At 39.4% G+C, this 13,819-nt stretch overlaps 1 protein-coding gene across 50 annotated transcripts in view; it reads right to left on the minus strand.

The window, feature by feature from the left end:
- The window catches only part of ANK2 (ankyrin 2), a 700,483-nt gene that overhangs the window by 145,982 nt on the left and 540,682 nt on the right, over positions 1 to 13,819 (minus strand). The gene's annotated exons all lie outside the window — the stretch shown is intronic.

A 13,819-nucleotide genomic window follows, 5' to 3' on the forward strand; every position in this document is an offset into this window, starting at 1 on the left:
TATCCCCCTCATTTCCTGCCTTCATTTCAGTATCAGAGATTCACATTTCTTATCACCCAACACTGTTAAAACTAAAGATATTTAGTATCTAAATATCTATATAATTCTATAATATATAGAATTCTCATTATATATACTATCTATATAAAGTAATGTTAATGTAATATTTCCTGTATTTATCAATTCATAAGCCATTTAAACAGATGAGCATTATCTTGAATATACACATTTTAACACTCTTAAAGGTATAAAATATTACTCATATCAAAATAGGCTGGGAGAAATTATAGATCTGATTGAAAATTTAAAAATCTGTATTTCAATGTTCTGAGTGAGGTAGCATGATTTATACTGAACCCTCTTTACTTTTTAAAATCCATTCTGAAATTCTATTATTTGTTAATTCTCATATTCATTTACTCAATTATTTACAAAAATCCAAGCACTGGATGGCCCAAAAGCTGGGCCATTGCTGGGAAATGATGGCAAACAAGACAGACATCTGCCCTCCTGGAGAACATTCCACAGCAATATGACAATATCATGTAGTCACAGTTTTTCAAAGCATTTACATTTTATAAATGAGTTTGAAACTAAGTTTAAACTGGCAGATTTTCTTTTCATTAGAACCTTTGCAATATGTAATATTTTATTAAGGTAAAAACTCATAAAGCCTTATTTTTAAAAACACATGAAATAATTCATAAAATATCAAAACTCAACATTCTCTCAAAATTATATTAGAATCTTAAACACAGTTGGTTCCCTGAAAACTTGAATGCATTAATGAGAATAAGTAAAAATACAGCTGAAACTTCAGGGAGTTTCAAAAACTTACAAGGAAAGAAAAATAGCTTTTTTGAAAAATTCTTCCGTATACATTGTATAAGTGTGGAAGCGTTATTGCAAATGGTCAAGACACAGCAAAACACAAACACACAAGGGTATAAGTAAAATGGGCTTCCCAGGTGGCTCAGTGGTAAAGACCCACCTGCCAATGCAGGAGATGTGGGTTTGATCCCTGGGTGGAAAGATCCCTTGGAGGAGGGCATGGCAACCCACTCTAGTATTTTTGCCTGGGAAATCCCATGGACAGAGGAGCCTGGCAGGCCCCACACACTCCCAAAGAGTCAGACATGACTGAGCAACTGAGCATGCACGCACAAATACAAGTGGAATAAGAAAAGTTATTTAAAATTTGATTACAAAAAAATTTTTGTAGGTTTCAAATGGTGGTGAAAATTTTAAAACAAAGAAATATTATAAGAGGAATGAACTGACAGTTTTGTAGGATTCAGGAATAACTTGCTAGCTGGAGAGCATATTTTTAAAAAAACACAGAAAACAGGTGAAATCTTGTGTATTTTAAGAACTGAAGAGGTGGCGGAAGGATGGAATTAGAGATTCAAAGGAAGGGAAAGCCAGTGAGGATGGTAACAAACAATGAGTGGGTGTGGACTGGGGCTCTTTCACGACAAGTAAAAGGCAGAGATGCAAAAAGAAAAAAAGAACTTGGAACAGAATAAAATAATTTGCTCACATGTTTCCCTCAGAACCTTGTATGTGGATCAGGAGAAAGGTAAATAGACTGTGGCTGCCAGATGGCAGGGGAAGGAGCAACGGGCCATCCTTAAGCTTCTGTTTTGGGTCGTGGACTTTAAAGGGACCTCCTCTAGCTGAGCAGGGTAGGGGATCCAGAGGGCTAAGGGGACATGCCCTCTCTGATCCTGCAGCTCCCCTGCCCTAAGATCACACATCAGACATGCCGCCATGCAGAGTGCCCTCCCATGCAGCCCCAAGCGTGCCTCAGCGCTGGCTCAGACTGCTTCCTTGGGATCATCCTCTCCAGGGGCAACTGGCACCCACACCCTGCAGGGGTTGAATAATGGTCCTCAATAAGTCCACATCCTAATCCCCAGAACTTGGAAATGCTACCTATAATGGTAAAAGGAATCTTGCAGATGTGATTAAGTTAAACATTTTGAGATGAGGAGAGTAACCTGAATTACCCAGGTGGGCTTGATGTAATCACAGAAGGTTTTTACAAGCGGGAGGCAGCAGGTCAGAAAGGAGAGATTTACTCAGAGCACTCAGCAGGAATCAGCAGTGCCAGCACCTGGGCATTAACCCTGTAGGACTGATTTTGGACTTCAGACTTCTAAAATTATAAAAGACTAATAAAATAATAAATTGTGGGGTTTTTTTTTACTACACTTTGACATTTTTCATTGAAGGATGCTTTATAATATTGTGTTGCTTTCCGCCATACATCAACATGAATCAGCCTTAGGTATACATATGTCCCATCCCTCTTGAACCTCCCTCCCTCTTTCCACCCCATCCCACCCCTTTAGGTTGTCGCAGAGCATTGGTTTTGGCTCACTGAGACATACAGCAAATCCCACTGGTCATCTATTTTACATATGGTAATGTATATGTTTTCATGCTATTCTCTCCATTCATCCCACCCTCTCCTTCCTTCCTACTGTGTCCACAAGTTTATTCTCTATGTCTGCAACTCCATTCAGTTCAGTCAGTTCACTTCAGTCACTCAGTCGTGTCTGACTCTTTGCGACCCCATAAATCTCAGCACGTCAGGCCTCCCTGTCCATCACCAACTCCCGGAGTTCACCCAAACTCATGTCCATCGAGTCAGTGATGCCATCCAGCCATCTCATCCTCTGTCGTCCCCTTCTCCTCCTGCCCCCAATCCCCCCCAGCATCAGGGTCTTTTCCAATGAGTCAACTCTTCACATGAGGTGGCCAAAGTACTGGAGTTTCAGCCTCAGCATCAGTCCTTCCAATGAACACCCAGGACTGATCTCCTCTAGAATGGACTGATTGGATCTCCTTGCAGTCCAAGGGACTCTCAAGAGTCTTCTCCAACACCACAGTTCAAAAGCATCAATTCTTTGGCACTCAGCTTTCTTCACAGTCCAACTCTCACATCCATACATGACCACTGGAAAAACCATAGCCTTGACTTGACCTTTGTTGGCAAAGTAATGTCTCTGCTTTTCAATATGCTATCTTGTTTGGTCATAACTTTCCTTCCAAGGAGTAAGCGTCTTTTAATTTCATGGCTGCAGTCACCATCTGCAGTGGTTTTGGAGCCCCCCCAAAAAAAGTCTGACATTGTTTCCACTATTTCCCCATCTATTTCCCATGAAGTGATAGGACCAGATGCCATGATCTTAGTTTTTTGAATGTTGAGCTTTAAGCCAACTTTTGCATGCTCCTCTTTCACTTTCATCAAGAGGCTTTTTAGTTCCTCTTCACTTTCTGCCATAAGGGTGGTGTCATCTGCATATCTGAGGTTATTGATATTGCTCCCGGCAATCTTGATTCCGGCTTGTGCTTCTTCCAGCCCAGCATTTCTCATGATGTACTCTGTGTATAAGTTAAATAAGCAGGGTGACAATATACAGCCTGACATACTCCTTTTCCTATTTGGAACCAGTCTGCTGTTTCATGTCCAGTTCTGTTGCTTCCTGCCCTGCATATAGGTTTCTCAAGAGGCAGGTCAGGTGGTCTGGTATTCCCATCTCTTTCAGAATTTTCCACAGTTTATTGTGATCCACACAGTCAAAGGCTTTGGCACAGTCAATAAAGTAGAAATAGATGTTCTTCTGGAACTCTCTTGCTTTTTTGATGATCCAATGGATGTTGGCAATTTGATCACTGGTTCCTCTGCCTTTTCTAAAAGCAACTCCATTACTGCCCTGCAAATAGGTTCATTAGCACCATCTTTCTAGATTGCATACACGTGTGTTAACATATGAAGACTGAATTGTGTTAAGTCACTAGTTTGTGATAACTGTTACAGCAGCAACAGGAGTCTAACACACACTACTAGATGTTTTTGTGAGGAAAAGTGCAAGTAACAGATGAACAGAGCCTGAATGTACAGGCTGAGGTGTCTACACCTTTACACATGATGTTCCTGTGGTATGGATGGAGCCTAGGGTGAGGAAGGGGAAGGGGCCAGAGTCCAGAATCAGTCCCAATCCTGCAGAAAATGAACTCCAGGGTTTTTAAGAAGTCTAAATTCAGACTTATCATATTGCTAGAAAGACATGTTTATTAATGTAGGAGGATGTGTGCATGTTCAGTTGCTTCAGTCGTCTCCAACTCTTTGTGACCCTATGGGCTGTAGCCTGCCAGGCTCCTCTGGCCATGGGATTCTCCAGGCAAGAATACTGGAGTGGGTTGCCATGCCCTCCTCTGGGGGATCTTCTTGACCCAGGGATTGAACCCATGTCTCCTGCATCTTCCGCATCACAGGCTGATTCTTTACTGCTGAGCCCCTGGGGAAACCCAATGTAGGAGGATTTGATAATGTATTAGCTTGATACATAACTTTTAATTTAAAAATATGCTATGAGTGGACTTCTTTTGCACTCTTGTCCTGGGCCCTGTAAGCATTAATGGTAGACTAGAATAATAAACAAGAAAAGGGAAAATCTAAAAACAGAGAAATATCAAGGGTGACAGTGTATAGTGTCTAGGGGGGAAAGGCAGTGTCAAATGTCCAGGATCTTGGTTAGGGGGCACCCTGATGACCATTTGCTCTTTGTGCCCCAACCTCAGCATGCAAGGGCTTCCAGCAGAGTGTGCGATGCCGATGTGAAGAACAATGAAAATAAAAATGATTTACTGAACACACGCTATATATCATTTACTGTGAGAAATGCTTTGAATATATGGCTTCAAATTACTATGACCACATGTCTCAGTTGCCTGGGATGGTCTAAGTTATGAATAGTATCTTGGAGTAATTATTAATACAATCTCAGTTCAGGTGATAAAAGGCCCAATACTATCTCAAATATTTAAAATTGTGCTGTAACACTGGTATTATTATCCCCATTTGCAAAAAGGCAGCTGGGGCTCAACTATTAGGTAACCTTGCCAAAATCTCACAGGTATTAAGCGAGCTGGAAGCAATAGGCAGGAGGCAGTCCATGGAGAGCCTTCTTCCCTACAAAGGACCTGATCCTGTGGATGTGTGATTCTCAGCCTGGCTGTGTGATAGAATCTCCCGTGAAACTTGTAAGAAAGCCTAGGGACTACCCTGCCTCCCCTGAAGTGGAGTATCCAGATATGAAATCAACACACATGCATTAAAGAAAAAACATTGTTTTTAAACTACCTTTAGGCAATGCAGAAAACGACATGGCTTTTGGCAGGATCACACCTGCATTTTGGACAGGTCACTCTGGTGACCACAGATGCCTTGGTTTGGGATGGCAGGGGACAGAAATTGCAATATGGGATTAATCAGCTTTTGCAATATTTGAGACAGTGTATGGAAAAGATGAAGGACACATGAGCTAAGACATCATCTTTGCTAAGAAGGAAGGGGAGCTATTTACTGTTACTAAATGTGTGACGTAAGAAGGCAGTAAAGATCTACTACAGGTGCTAAAGATGTTGGGAATTATCCTTCCTTCACTTCCTGATGCTATTTAGTAAGAATTAGTCTACCAGACAATATGAAACACATCTCTGGGTAACTGGGAAGGGGGCATGGCAACACTTTAACACCATTGTCAGTCTCATAGGGAAGCTTTTATCTTCCTCCATTGATAGGTCCTCAACACAGGATTAACGGCTCCTGTGTCCATGTATACAAGTACTTTCCAATAAATTATGTCTCCATGTTTTTCTGTAATAGTCTGACTGCATGTAGGCATCAAAATATACATTTGATATTTCCTCCTTAATGGTATCAAAAAGTCAGAGGGACTTCCCTGGTGGTCCAGTGGTTAAAACTGCACGTTCCCAATACAGGCGGGCCTGGGTTCAATCCCTGGTCAGGGAACTAGATCCCACATGCCACAACTAAAGATCCTGCATGCAGCAACTAATTTTAAAATAAATAAATACAATAAATTAAATATTTGTTGTCAGAGTAGATCCAAGGTGACCAACAGAAGCCTCTACCAAGTGGTTATTACATATTTTGAATGCTGTTCCTCGCCATAGCAATTATTAATTATTTGCCATTCATTTATAATTTATTCACTAAACAAAACTGTGTTTGGTGACTTCACTGCCAGGCATTGTGCTCAGCTCCAGTGATTCAGAAATGAAAGCGCCCTGTTTATGAGGAGCTCATGGTCCAGAGGCTGAGATGGACAAGTAAGCAAACAACAGTATTACAATTCAGTGAGCACATATCTAGTTAAGTTTCTTTAAAAAAAAAAAAATTTATGTGTTGGATACAAGGAGAACATAAAGGGACATAGAACTCAACTGAATAAAAAAAATTATATCTGAAGGAAACCCTGGGAGTGACACTTGGAAGACATTGGGAGTGATTTGGCTTGTGGCTCAGAGGTTAAAGCGTCTGCCCAGAATGCGGGAGACCTGGGTTCAATCCCTCAGTCGGGAAAATCCCCTGGAGAAGGAAATGGCAACCCACTTCAGTACTCTTGCCTGGAGAATCCCATGGAGGGAAGAGCCTGGTAGGCTACAGCCCATGGGGTCGCAAAGAGTCGGATATGACTGAGCAAGTTCACTTTCAGTGACTTTTCAAGCTAAAAAACACCGAATTTAGGCACAGAAGTAGGGAAGGTTTTCCAAACAGAGGAAAGCCCATGAGAAGAGAAAATCCTGACCGTATAGGGATTTCCAGAAAATTCACTGTGACAAGTGAGGAGAACAGGCTGAGAAGGGCAGGGATCAGCACCCATCCATCACACAAAGGCATCTGAATTTTATTCTCAAGTCTTGGGAGTCACTGAAGGGTTTTAGGGCTTCCTAGGTGGCACTAGTAGTAAAGAATCTGCTTGCCAGTGCAGGAGACATTAAGAGGCGCATGTTCGATCCCTGGGTTGGGAAAATCCCCTGGAGGAGAGCATGGCACACCATTCTAGTAATCTTCCCTGGAGAATCTCACAGACATAGGAACCCAGTGGGCTATAGTCCATAATGTCACACAGATTCGAACATGAATGAAGTGACTTCACGTGCACACACAAAGGGTTTTAAGCGGGGGCTTGACATATTCATATTTGCATTTTAAAGAGATTAAGTTGCCAGAATGGGGACGACGAATTAGAAAATGGTCAGAGAATAGTCTGGAAGAGTAGAAAGAAGATTTTTGTAATAATTCAGATGAGAAATGAGGATTAGAAATATTTAATATGATTTGGGGATTTTGAACTGTCATTAACTATTTATATGTATTTATACGCCACTTAAAGATTGGAAGTGGTTTCAGTCTGCATGATTTATTAGTCATTATAACATTTCTCAGATTTATTGAAAAGTTAAAAGACTTTTCTTCAAATCCAGAAATTACATTGTGGAGAATTCAAACACTTGCAATATTACCAAAAATATTTTTCCTACTTTCGTTAGTGATATAACTATGAACCAGTAATGAGGTTTTAGTCATTGGATAGAAACTTTTTGGTAAATGGATTATTTTGGAACACTGAATGAAAATGAGCTAATAATTTTCCTATCAAATGTAGATTTATTGCAGTTTTGGGAACATTTTAATGCAATTAATCTATTGCTATCTCTATGTCATTTCAAAGAAATTATACAGCAACAGATAATGTGAGTATGAAAAGTAATGAATGGATTAGAATCAAAGTTTTAGATAAGGACCAAAACTCTAAGAGCTATCATTATCACCAATTTTTAACAAATCTTAACTTCTCAGACTTAATTGTGCCAGAACATATAACCTTATTCTTCTATTACACAAATTAAGATTTATCCATTGGATGATTTGAAATGGTTGATCATACAAAATCACTTTTATCTTAACATAAGAGTCAATGTTACCATTCAATTCAATAGGTATTTTTTAAAAAATTAGATATAATTGACATATTGTATTAGTTTCAGGTGCATAACATAATGATTTAAAGGTTATACATATTGAGAAGTGATTAACAAAGTAAGTCCAGTTATTTTCTCAGATCAAAATAATTTTTACAATAATGAAAACTTCAAAAACAGGTCTTTTTTAACAGCACCAGATTTGTTCTAAAGTTTTTCACTTTAGCACTGGACTAGGTACTTTGAGAGTAACAATTATGAATATAATATTGTTCCTGCCCTCAAGAGCAGAAAATGCAACAGAATTCATTGATTACTACACATATACAGAATCATAGTACAAGACACATTATAATTACCAAAAGAGAAACATGAATAAAATGCTCTCAGAGCACTAAAGAGTGAGCAATTAACACTGAAAAATGGTATCATTGGCCTAAGCACACAGATCTGAGAGGAAATCAGGAACTAATGAAATCAAGAGGGTAGATCCAGAGAAAATGAAACATACTTTGCAGCTTTTTTTTTTTCTTGTTTCATTTTCTCTATCTCTCAAGAGATGTGGTTTTTCTGTGAAAAGTCAAGATTCTTACAGGTCTAAAAATTAAAAGGAAAAATTCAAAGATCTCTTAGGCTTCTAACAGAAAATGGCAATTCACATTTAGCATATTACTACCCAGCTAAAGATATGCTTCAGGTAATTTTATAAATCAAGAGTGAGCTAAAAGAGTAGAAAATGATTGTGGAAACTTCAGATGGTGTATAAATTAATTTCTTTATAACTGCTCGTTATCATTTTATTTGTTCTTAATTTCAGCTATGCTGCTAAAATTAAGTATATTTCAATGATTAAAAAAAGATCCTATTTTTCTAGACGAAAATGTTATATCTAAAAGGAGACTCATCATTTTACAATTGAGGAAATTTTAACCCGGAGACTGAGTGAACTTTCAAGTGGACGGGGCAGCGAAAGAGATTAAGCAGAGACCAGAAGGTTTGCTGTTGTTTAGTTGATAAGTCATATCCAACTCTTTGTGATCCCAAGGACTGTAGCCCACCAGGCTCCTCTGTGCATGAGACTTCTCAGACAAGAAAACTGGAGTGGGTTGCCGTTCCCTTCTCCAGAGGATCTTCCCAACCCAGGGATCGAACCCACATCTCCTGCGTTGCAGGCAGATTCTTTACCTCTGAGCCACCTGGGAAGCCTGGAACAGGAGGTCAGTTGGAAGTAAATGGCACAGCAGAGGCAAAGATGCTCAGGATCTCTAACCCTTTCCTTCTCATCTTCCAAGCCCTGACACAAGTGTCCCCCTCCCTGGGAGGCCTCATCTGTACCCATAACAATGCTTAACAACGGATGAATCAGTAAAGTGCAATAGGACCCAAGATTTTTTTATGTCTGTCCTGGTTTTAAAATGTCTGCCTATTCTTTTCCCATAAAGTTTATTACAGAATATTGAGCAGAGCTTCCTATGCTGTAAAGTAGGTTCTTATTATCTATTTTATATATAGTGGTATGCATATGAAAATCCTCAAAAAGAATAGACATAGGTATATGTATAACGGAATCACTTTGCTGTACAACTGAAACTAACACAGCATTATAAATCAATCAAGTATTCTCCAATATAAAATAAAAATTTACCAAAAAAGAGCACTGCATATGTCTAAAAGCTCAAATCTTATGTATATATCACGACAGAATTCTGGAAAAGAACTGTGTTATTGGCAATAGTATCTTGAAAAATAAAAATATAAGTAAAAATTTTAAATTCATACACAAAACTAAAACAAAATGTGTCTGCAAATTCTTTGACACTCCTCCCTTCAAAAGGTGGAGCATAATTCTCTTTCCCTCAAGTGTGGGCCAACTTAGTACTTCGTTTCCAATGCACTGATTATGGTGGAACTGATGAAGTGTGAGTCCTGGGGCTTAAAGTCCCTGTCCTATTACTAGGTCTCTCTCGGGTTGTCTGCTCAGAAGGAAATGAGCTGCCATGTCATGTTAACATTCAGACAGCCTGTGGAGAGACTCACAAGAGAAAGAACTGAAACTTCTCACCAACAATTAGCACCGGCTTGTCAACCATGTGATAGAAAGCTATCTTGGGAGTGAATCCTCCAGCCTCAGGAAAGCCCTGGTCAGCCTCTTCACTACAGCCTCGTAAGAGACTCTGAGCCATAATTTCACAGTTAAGCTACTAATGAATTCCTAATGAATAACATGTGTTTATTACTGTTTTAGGCCACCACGTTTTGGGATAATTTGTTGCATAGCAATAACTAACTGACGCAACGTCCAACAAAGCCATACACGATCGGGCCACGGCCCACCTTGCCGACCACGTCTCTTACCACTCTTACGCTAAACTACTCCCTTTCTGTTTACAAAAGAAATTCAGATCCTAATTTTGTTTTGTTTTTTTCAAATTTTCTAATCATATAACTTTCTTCAAATGCTATCTAACCTAAAAACTTTGAAAATAAAATATTAAATAAACAGGGGTCCTCTGTTTGATGTTGAGAGAGTTACAACTCTTCAACAATGTCTTCCTTATTTGCAGACTACCAGGACAATCGTTGATAAACTGTTGTGTTCCAAGGAGGTATATCAGGGTTCCTCCTAGTAGAACAGTGAGTTTTATGAGTTATCACTGTTTGAAAACACAAAAGACAGAGCAGCATAATTTCATAGTCATGTGTTACTTTTCCTTTAGCATTTTGCAATTAAAAATGATACAGTCTTTGCAATAATAAGAAGAAATGAGTGAGTAGGCAGCTTGCATATATTTGCTTAGATGGAGCAATCTATATTTCAGAGTTTGAAAACTGCAGCTTTAAATATTTATAATACTCTTAATTCCCTGTGTCTTTTGCCAGTGGATAAAAACATTACATATACTCTCCATATCTACTGGAAAGCTCATCAACAAGTTACACAATCAGTCCTAAAAGTAGAAAATGGTAATGGCTATAAACAGCTCTGGGCTTCCCAAGTGCGCTAGTGGTAAAGAATCCACCTGCCAATGCAGGAGTCGTCAGAGTCGGCAGACCTGGGTTCTATCCCCGGGTAGGGAAGATTCCCTGGAGAAGGAAATGACAACCCTGCTGTATTCTTGCTTGGAAAACTCCACAGACAGAAGAGCCTGGCGGGCTCCAGTCCATGGGGCCACAAAGAGTCAGATACGACTGAGCACATAAATAACTCTGGGTTTGAACGCAGCAAAAGTAGAATTTCCTTTTTGATGAAACCTTCAGTCTTTTGCAGGAAGGTCACTATCAAGATTTAGCTTTTTCACAGAGCAGAATTCCTCAGCAGCCTCAGCTATGACGTGCTCAGAGGCTCTTTGTCATATACCAGTTAGCACTGGTTAGAAATTACTCCTCTAGTTTCTATTCCAAATACTATGCATCATCTTCTTTTGAATTAGCATTATGAGGGATAAGGTTAGAAAGCATCCCCAAATTATCACATAGTTTAAAGTCAGGATGATTCAAATTATTTGCCTAAATATACCGTAAATGCACAGCTGCAAAGGATGTAAAAAGCCAATGAGTACCAATTGCAGTCACAAAAATAAAGGCTACTTTGTGTACTTTGGGGGTGTGCTTAGGGCAAAAGGATAAAAGATACAATTATACACTTGCTTAGTAGTTAAGAAGGCATTTTATTAATTAAAATGCCATATAAATTTTCTCAGATAATCTAAACATGACAATTCCTTACAAGGGTTAGGATATTATATGTTATTATAACCATCTTTTCTCCAAAGGTCCTCTTTAAAGGATTATAGCTAAACTATTACATGACACTAAAACAATTAATACTAAATTTTTCTAGGAAGGTTAAACTTTATGAAGTGTTTGCTATGTCGTCGTGTTTCATCCCCACCCTATGTTATTAAGGTCATTTAAGATGATGGCTGGGGCTTCCTGGCTGGTCAAGTGGTTAAGAATCTGCCTTGCACTGAAAGGGACACGGGTTTGATCCCAAACCAGGGAACTAAGATCCCACACGCCTTGGAGCCACTAAGCCTGAGCAGCACAACTAGAGAGTCTATGTACTGCCACAAAAGATCCTACATGATGCAACACAGATAGCACATGCTGCCAAATAAATAAATATTTTAAAAAGATTATAGTTCAGTCATTCACCCAAGGGCACACCACAAGTGGTATGATCAGGGTCTGAACCCTGAATGACTCCAAATACAGTGCCCCTTCCTCTCCCCTCAGCTGTCCCCTTCAACCAGAATTCCATTGCCTCAGAGAACAGACTTTTCTCTAGTAATCGGACAACGAGCCTTCTCTTAGACTCTTCACTAGAGGTGACAGCATTAGAAATGATGCTTGATGAAGAATGTCCAAGTGCACTCTTAGGCATAAGAATTCTTCCAGTCTTTATTTCCAGTGACTAAGAAATTTAGGGTAGGGGTTGTGAGGAGAGAGAAGGCTACATCCTTTACATTTGCTATTTAACCCTAAGAGCCGAGTGAAATAAGTCATATATCTCTATATGACTCAAAGAAATTAATATTCACAGGGATTAAGAAGCATGACTAGGGATTTCCCTGGTGGTCCAGTGGATAAGGCTTCACCTTCCAATACAGGGGTTGTGGGTTCAATCCCTGGTTCAGGAGCTAAGATCCTACATGCCTCATGGCCAAAAAAAAAAAAAAAAAAAAAAGAAAAGAAAAAACAGAAGCAATACTGTAACAAATTGCATACAGACTTTTTAAATAGTCCACATCAAAAAAACTTTAAAAAAAGGAAGGGTGCCTAAATTTTCACACCACTTACAACATGGAGCTGGGATTTGAACCCACGTATAACTAATTCTAGAGCTCATGTTCTTCCTATTACACTAATCTGCCATGTTTTTAGCAGCAAATTTAACAGACAGTATTATATCATGTCTGGATTTTGCCAGTAATCAGAAACACAACTGAAAATACTGTATTCCTACAATCACTCTTGTCACCTTCTCATGGATAAATTACCAAGAAAATATATGACTTATTTTACATATTTCAAGTTACTCACTCCAGTACACCTTATACATCAACCTGAATCAATTTCTTTAAAACTATATTCAACACTTTCTTGCACTGACTGTCATCTTACTGACCATAATCAAAGACCACAGCTAAGGACAAAGACCTTTTCTATCCTCACCCACTGTCATATTAAGAACAAACCTTCAATGCGTAATAGAGTGTCATTCCAGGCCAGCCTCTCATCAGTGTTTCTACACTCACCAAACTCAACTGTACCTTCTGCCATTGTTGTAATTAATCTTCCCATGTGGAAAGTCTTCTGTTTCAATTTCCCCTCTGCAGACCTTAGCTCCTTCTCAATGCTGGGCTCAGTCCTCTGAGAATTTTTCATTAACAGAATTTAGCCAATTTCAACCGTCCTCTCTATGTGATTGTGTTAGTCGCTCAGTTGTGTCTGACTTGTGACCTCATGGGCTGTAGCCCACTAGGCTCCTCTGTCCATGGGATTCTCCAGGCAAGAATATTGGAAGGGGGAGCCATTCCCTTCTCCAGGGGGGTCTTCCCAACCCACGAATCGAACTCAGGTCTCTTGCATTATTGAGAAATTCTTTACCATCTGAGCTATCAGGGAAGCCCCTCTATAATATAGCCAGTTCCGTACAAGTTATACCAAACTGTCTACCATCTTCTGTTATTCACCTTTTCCTGTGTGCTTGCCTGGACTTTGCAGGTAGCCTATACACTTTTTAGGGCAGCTTCCTGCCTCACACTTGTTCAGAATCTTCCACATCAATGAGAACTCTGCTGAGTACACAGTAAGCACCTAATAAAGAGCTTCTGACTAACAGTTTACCCTCAGTTCCTGACAACTACCAAGAGCTTAGATTTGTGCTTTTCTCCTTTCTCATTTAAAATTTAAATTTAACAGGTGACATAGCACCAGTTCATTCTACAAAGGAGCTAAGGTAGCTGGTGATGTTCTATTGATTCTCACAGAATTCCAAAATACTGAAAACATTCAT

The sequence above is a fragment of the Bubalus bubalis genome, chromosome 7 (genome assembly GCF_019923935.1).
Source record: "Bubalus bubalis isolate 160015118507 breed Murrah chromosome 7, NDDB_SH_1, whole genome shotgun sequence".
In the NCBI taxonomy this organism is placed as follows: domain Eukaryota; kingdom Metazoa; phylum Chordata; class Mammalia; order Artiodactyla; family Bovidae; genus Bubalus; species Bubalus bubalis.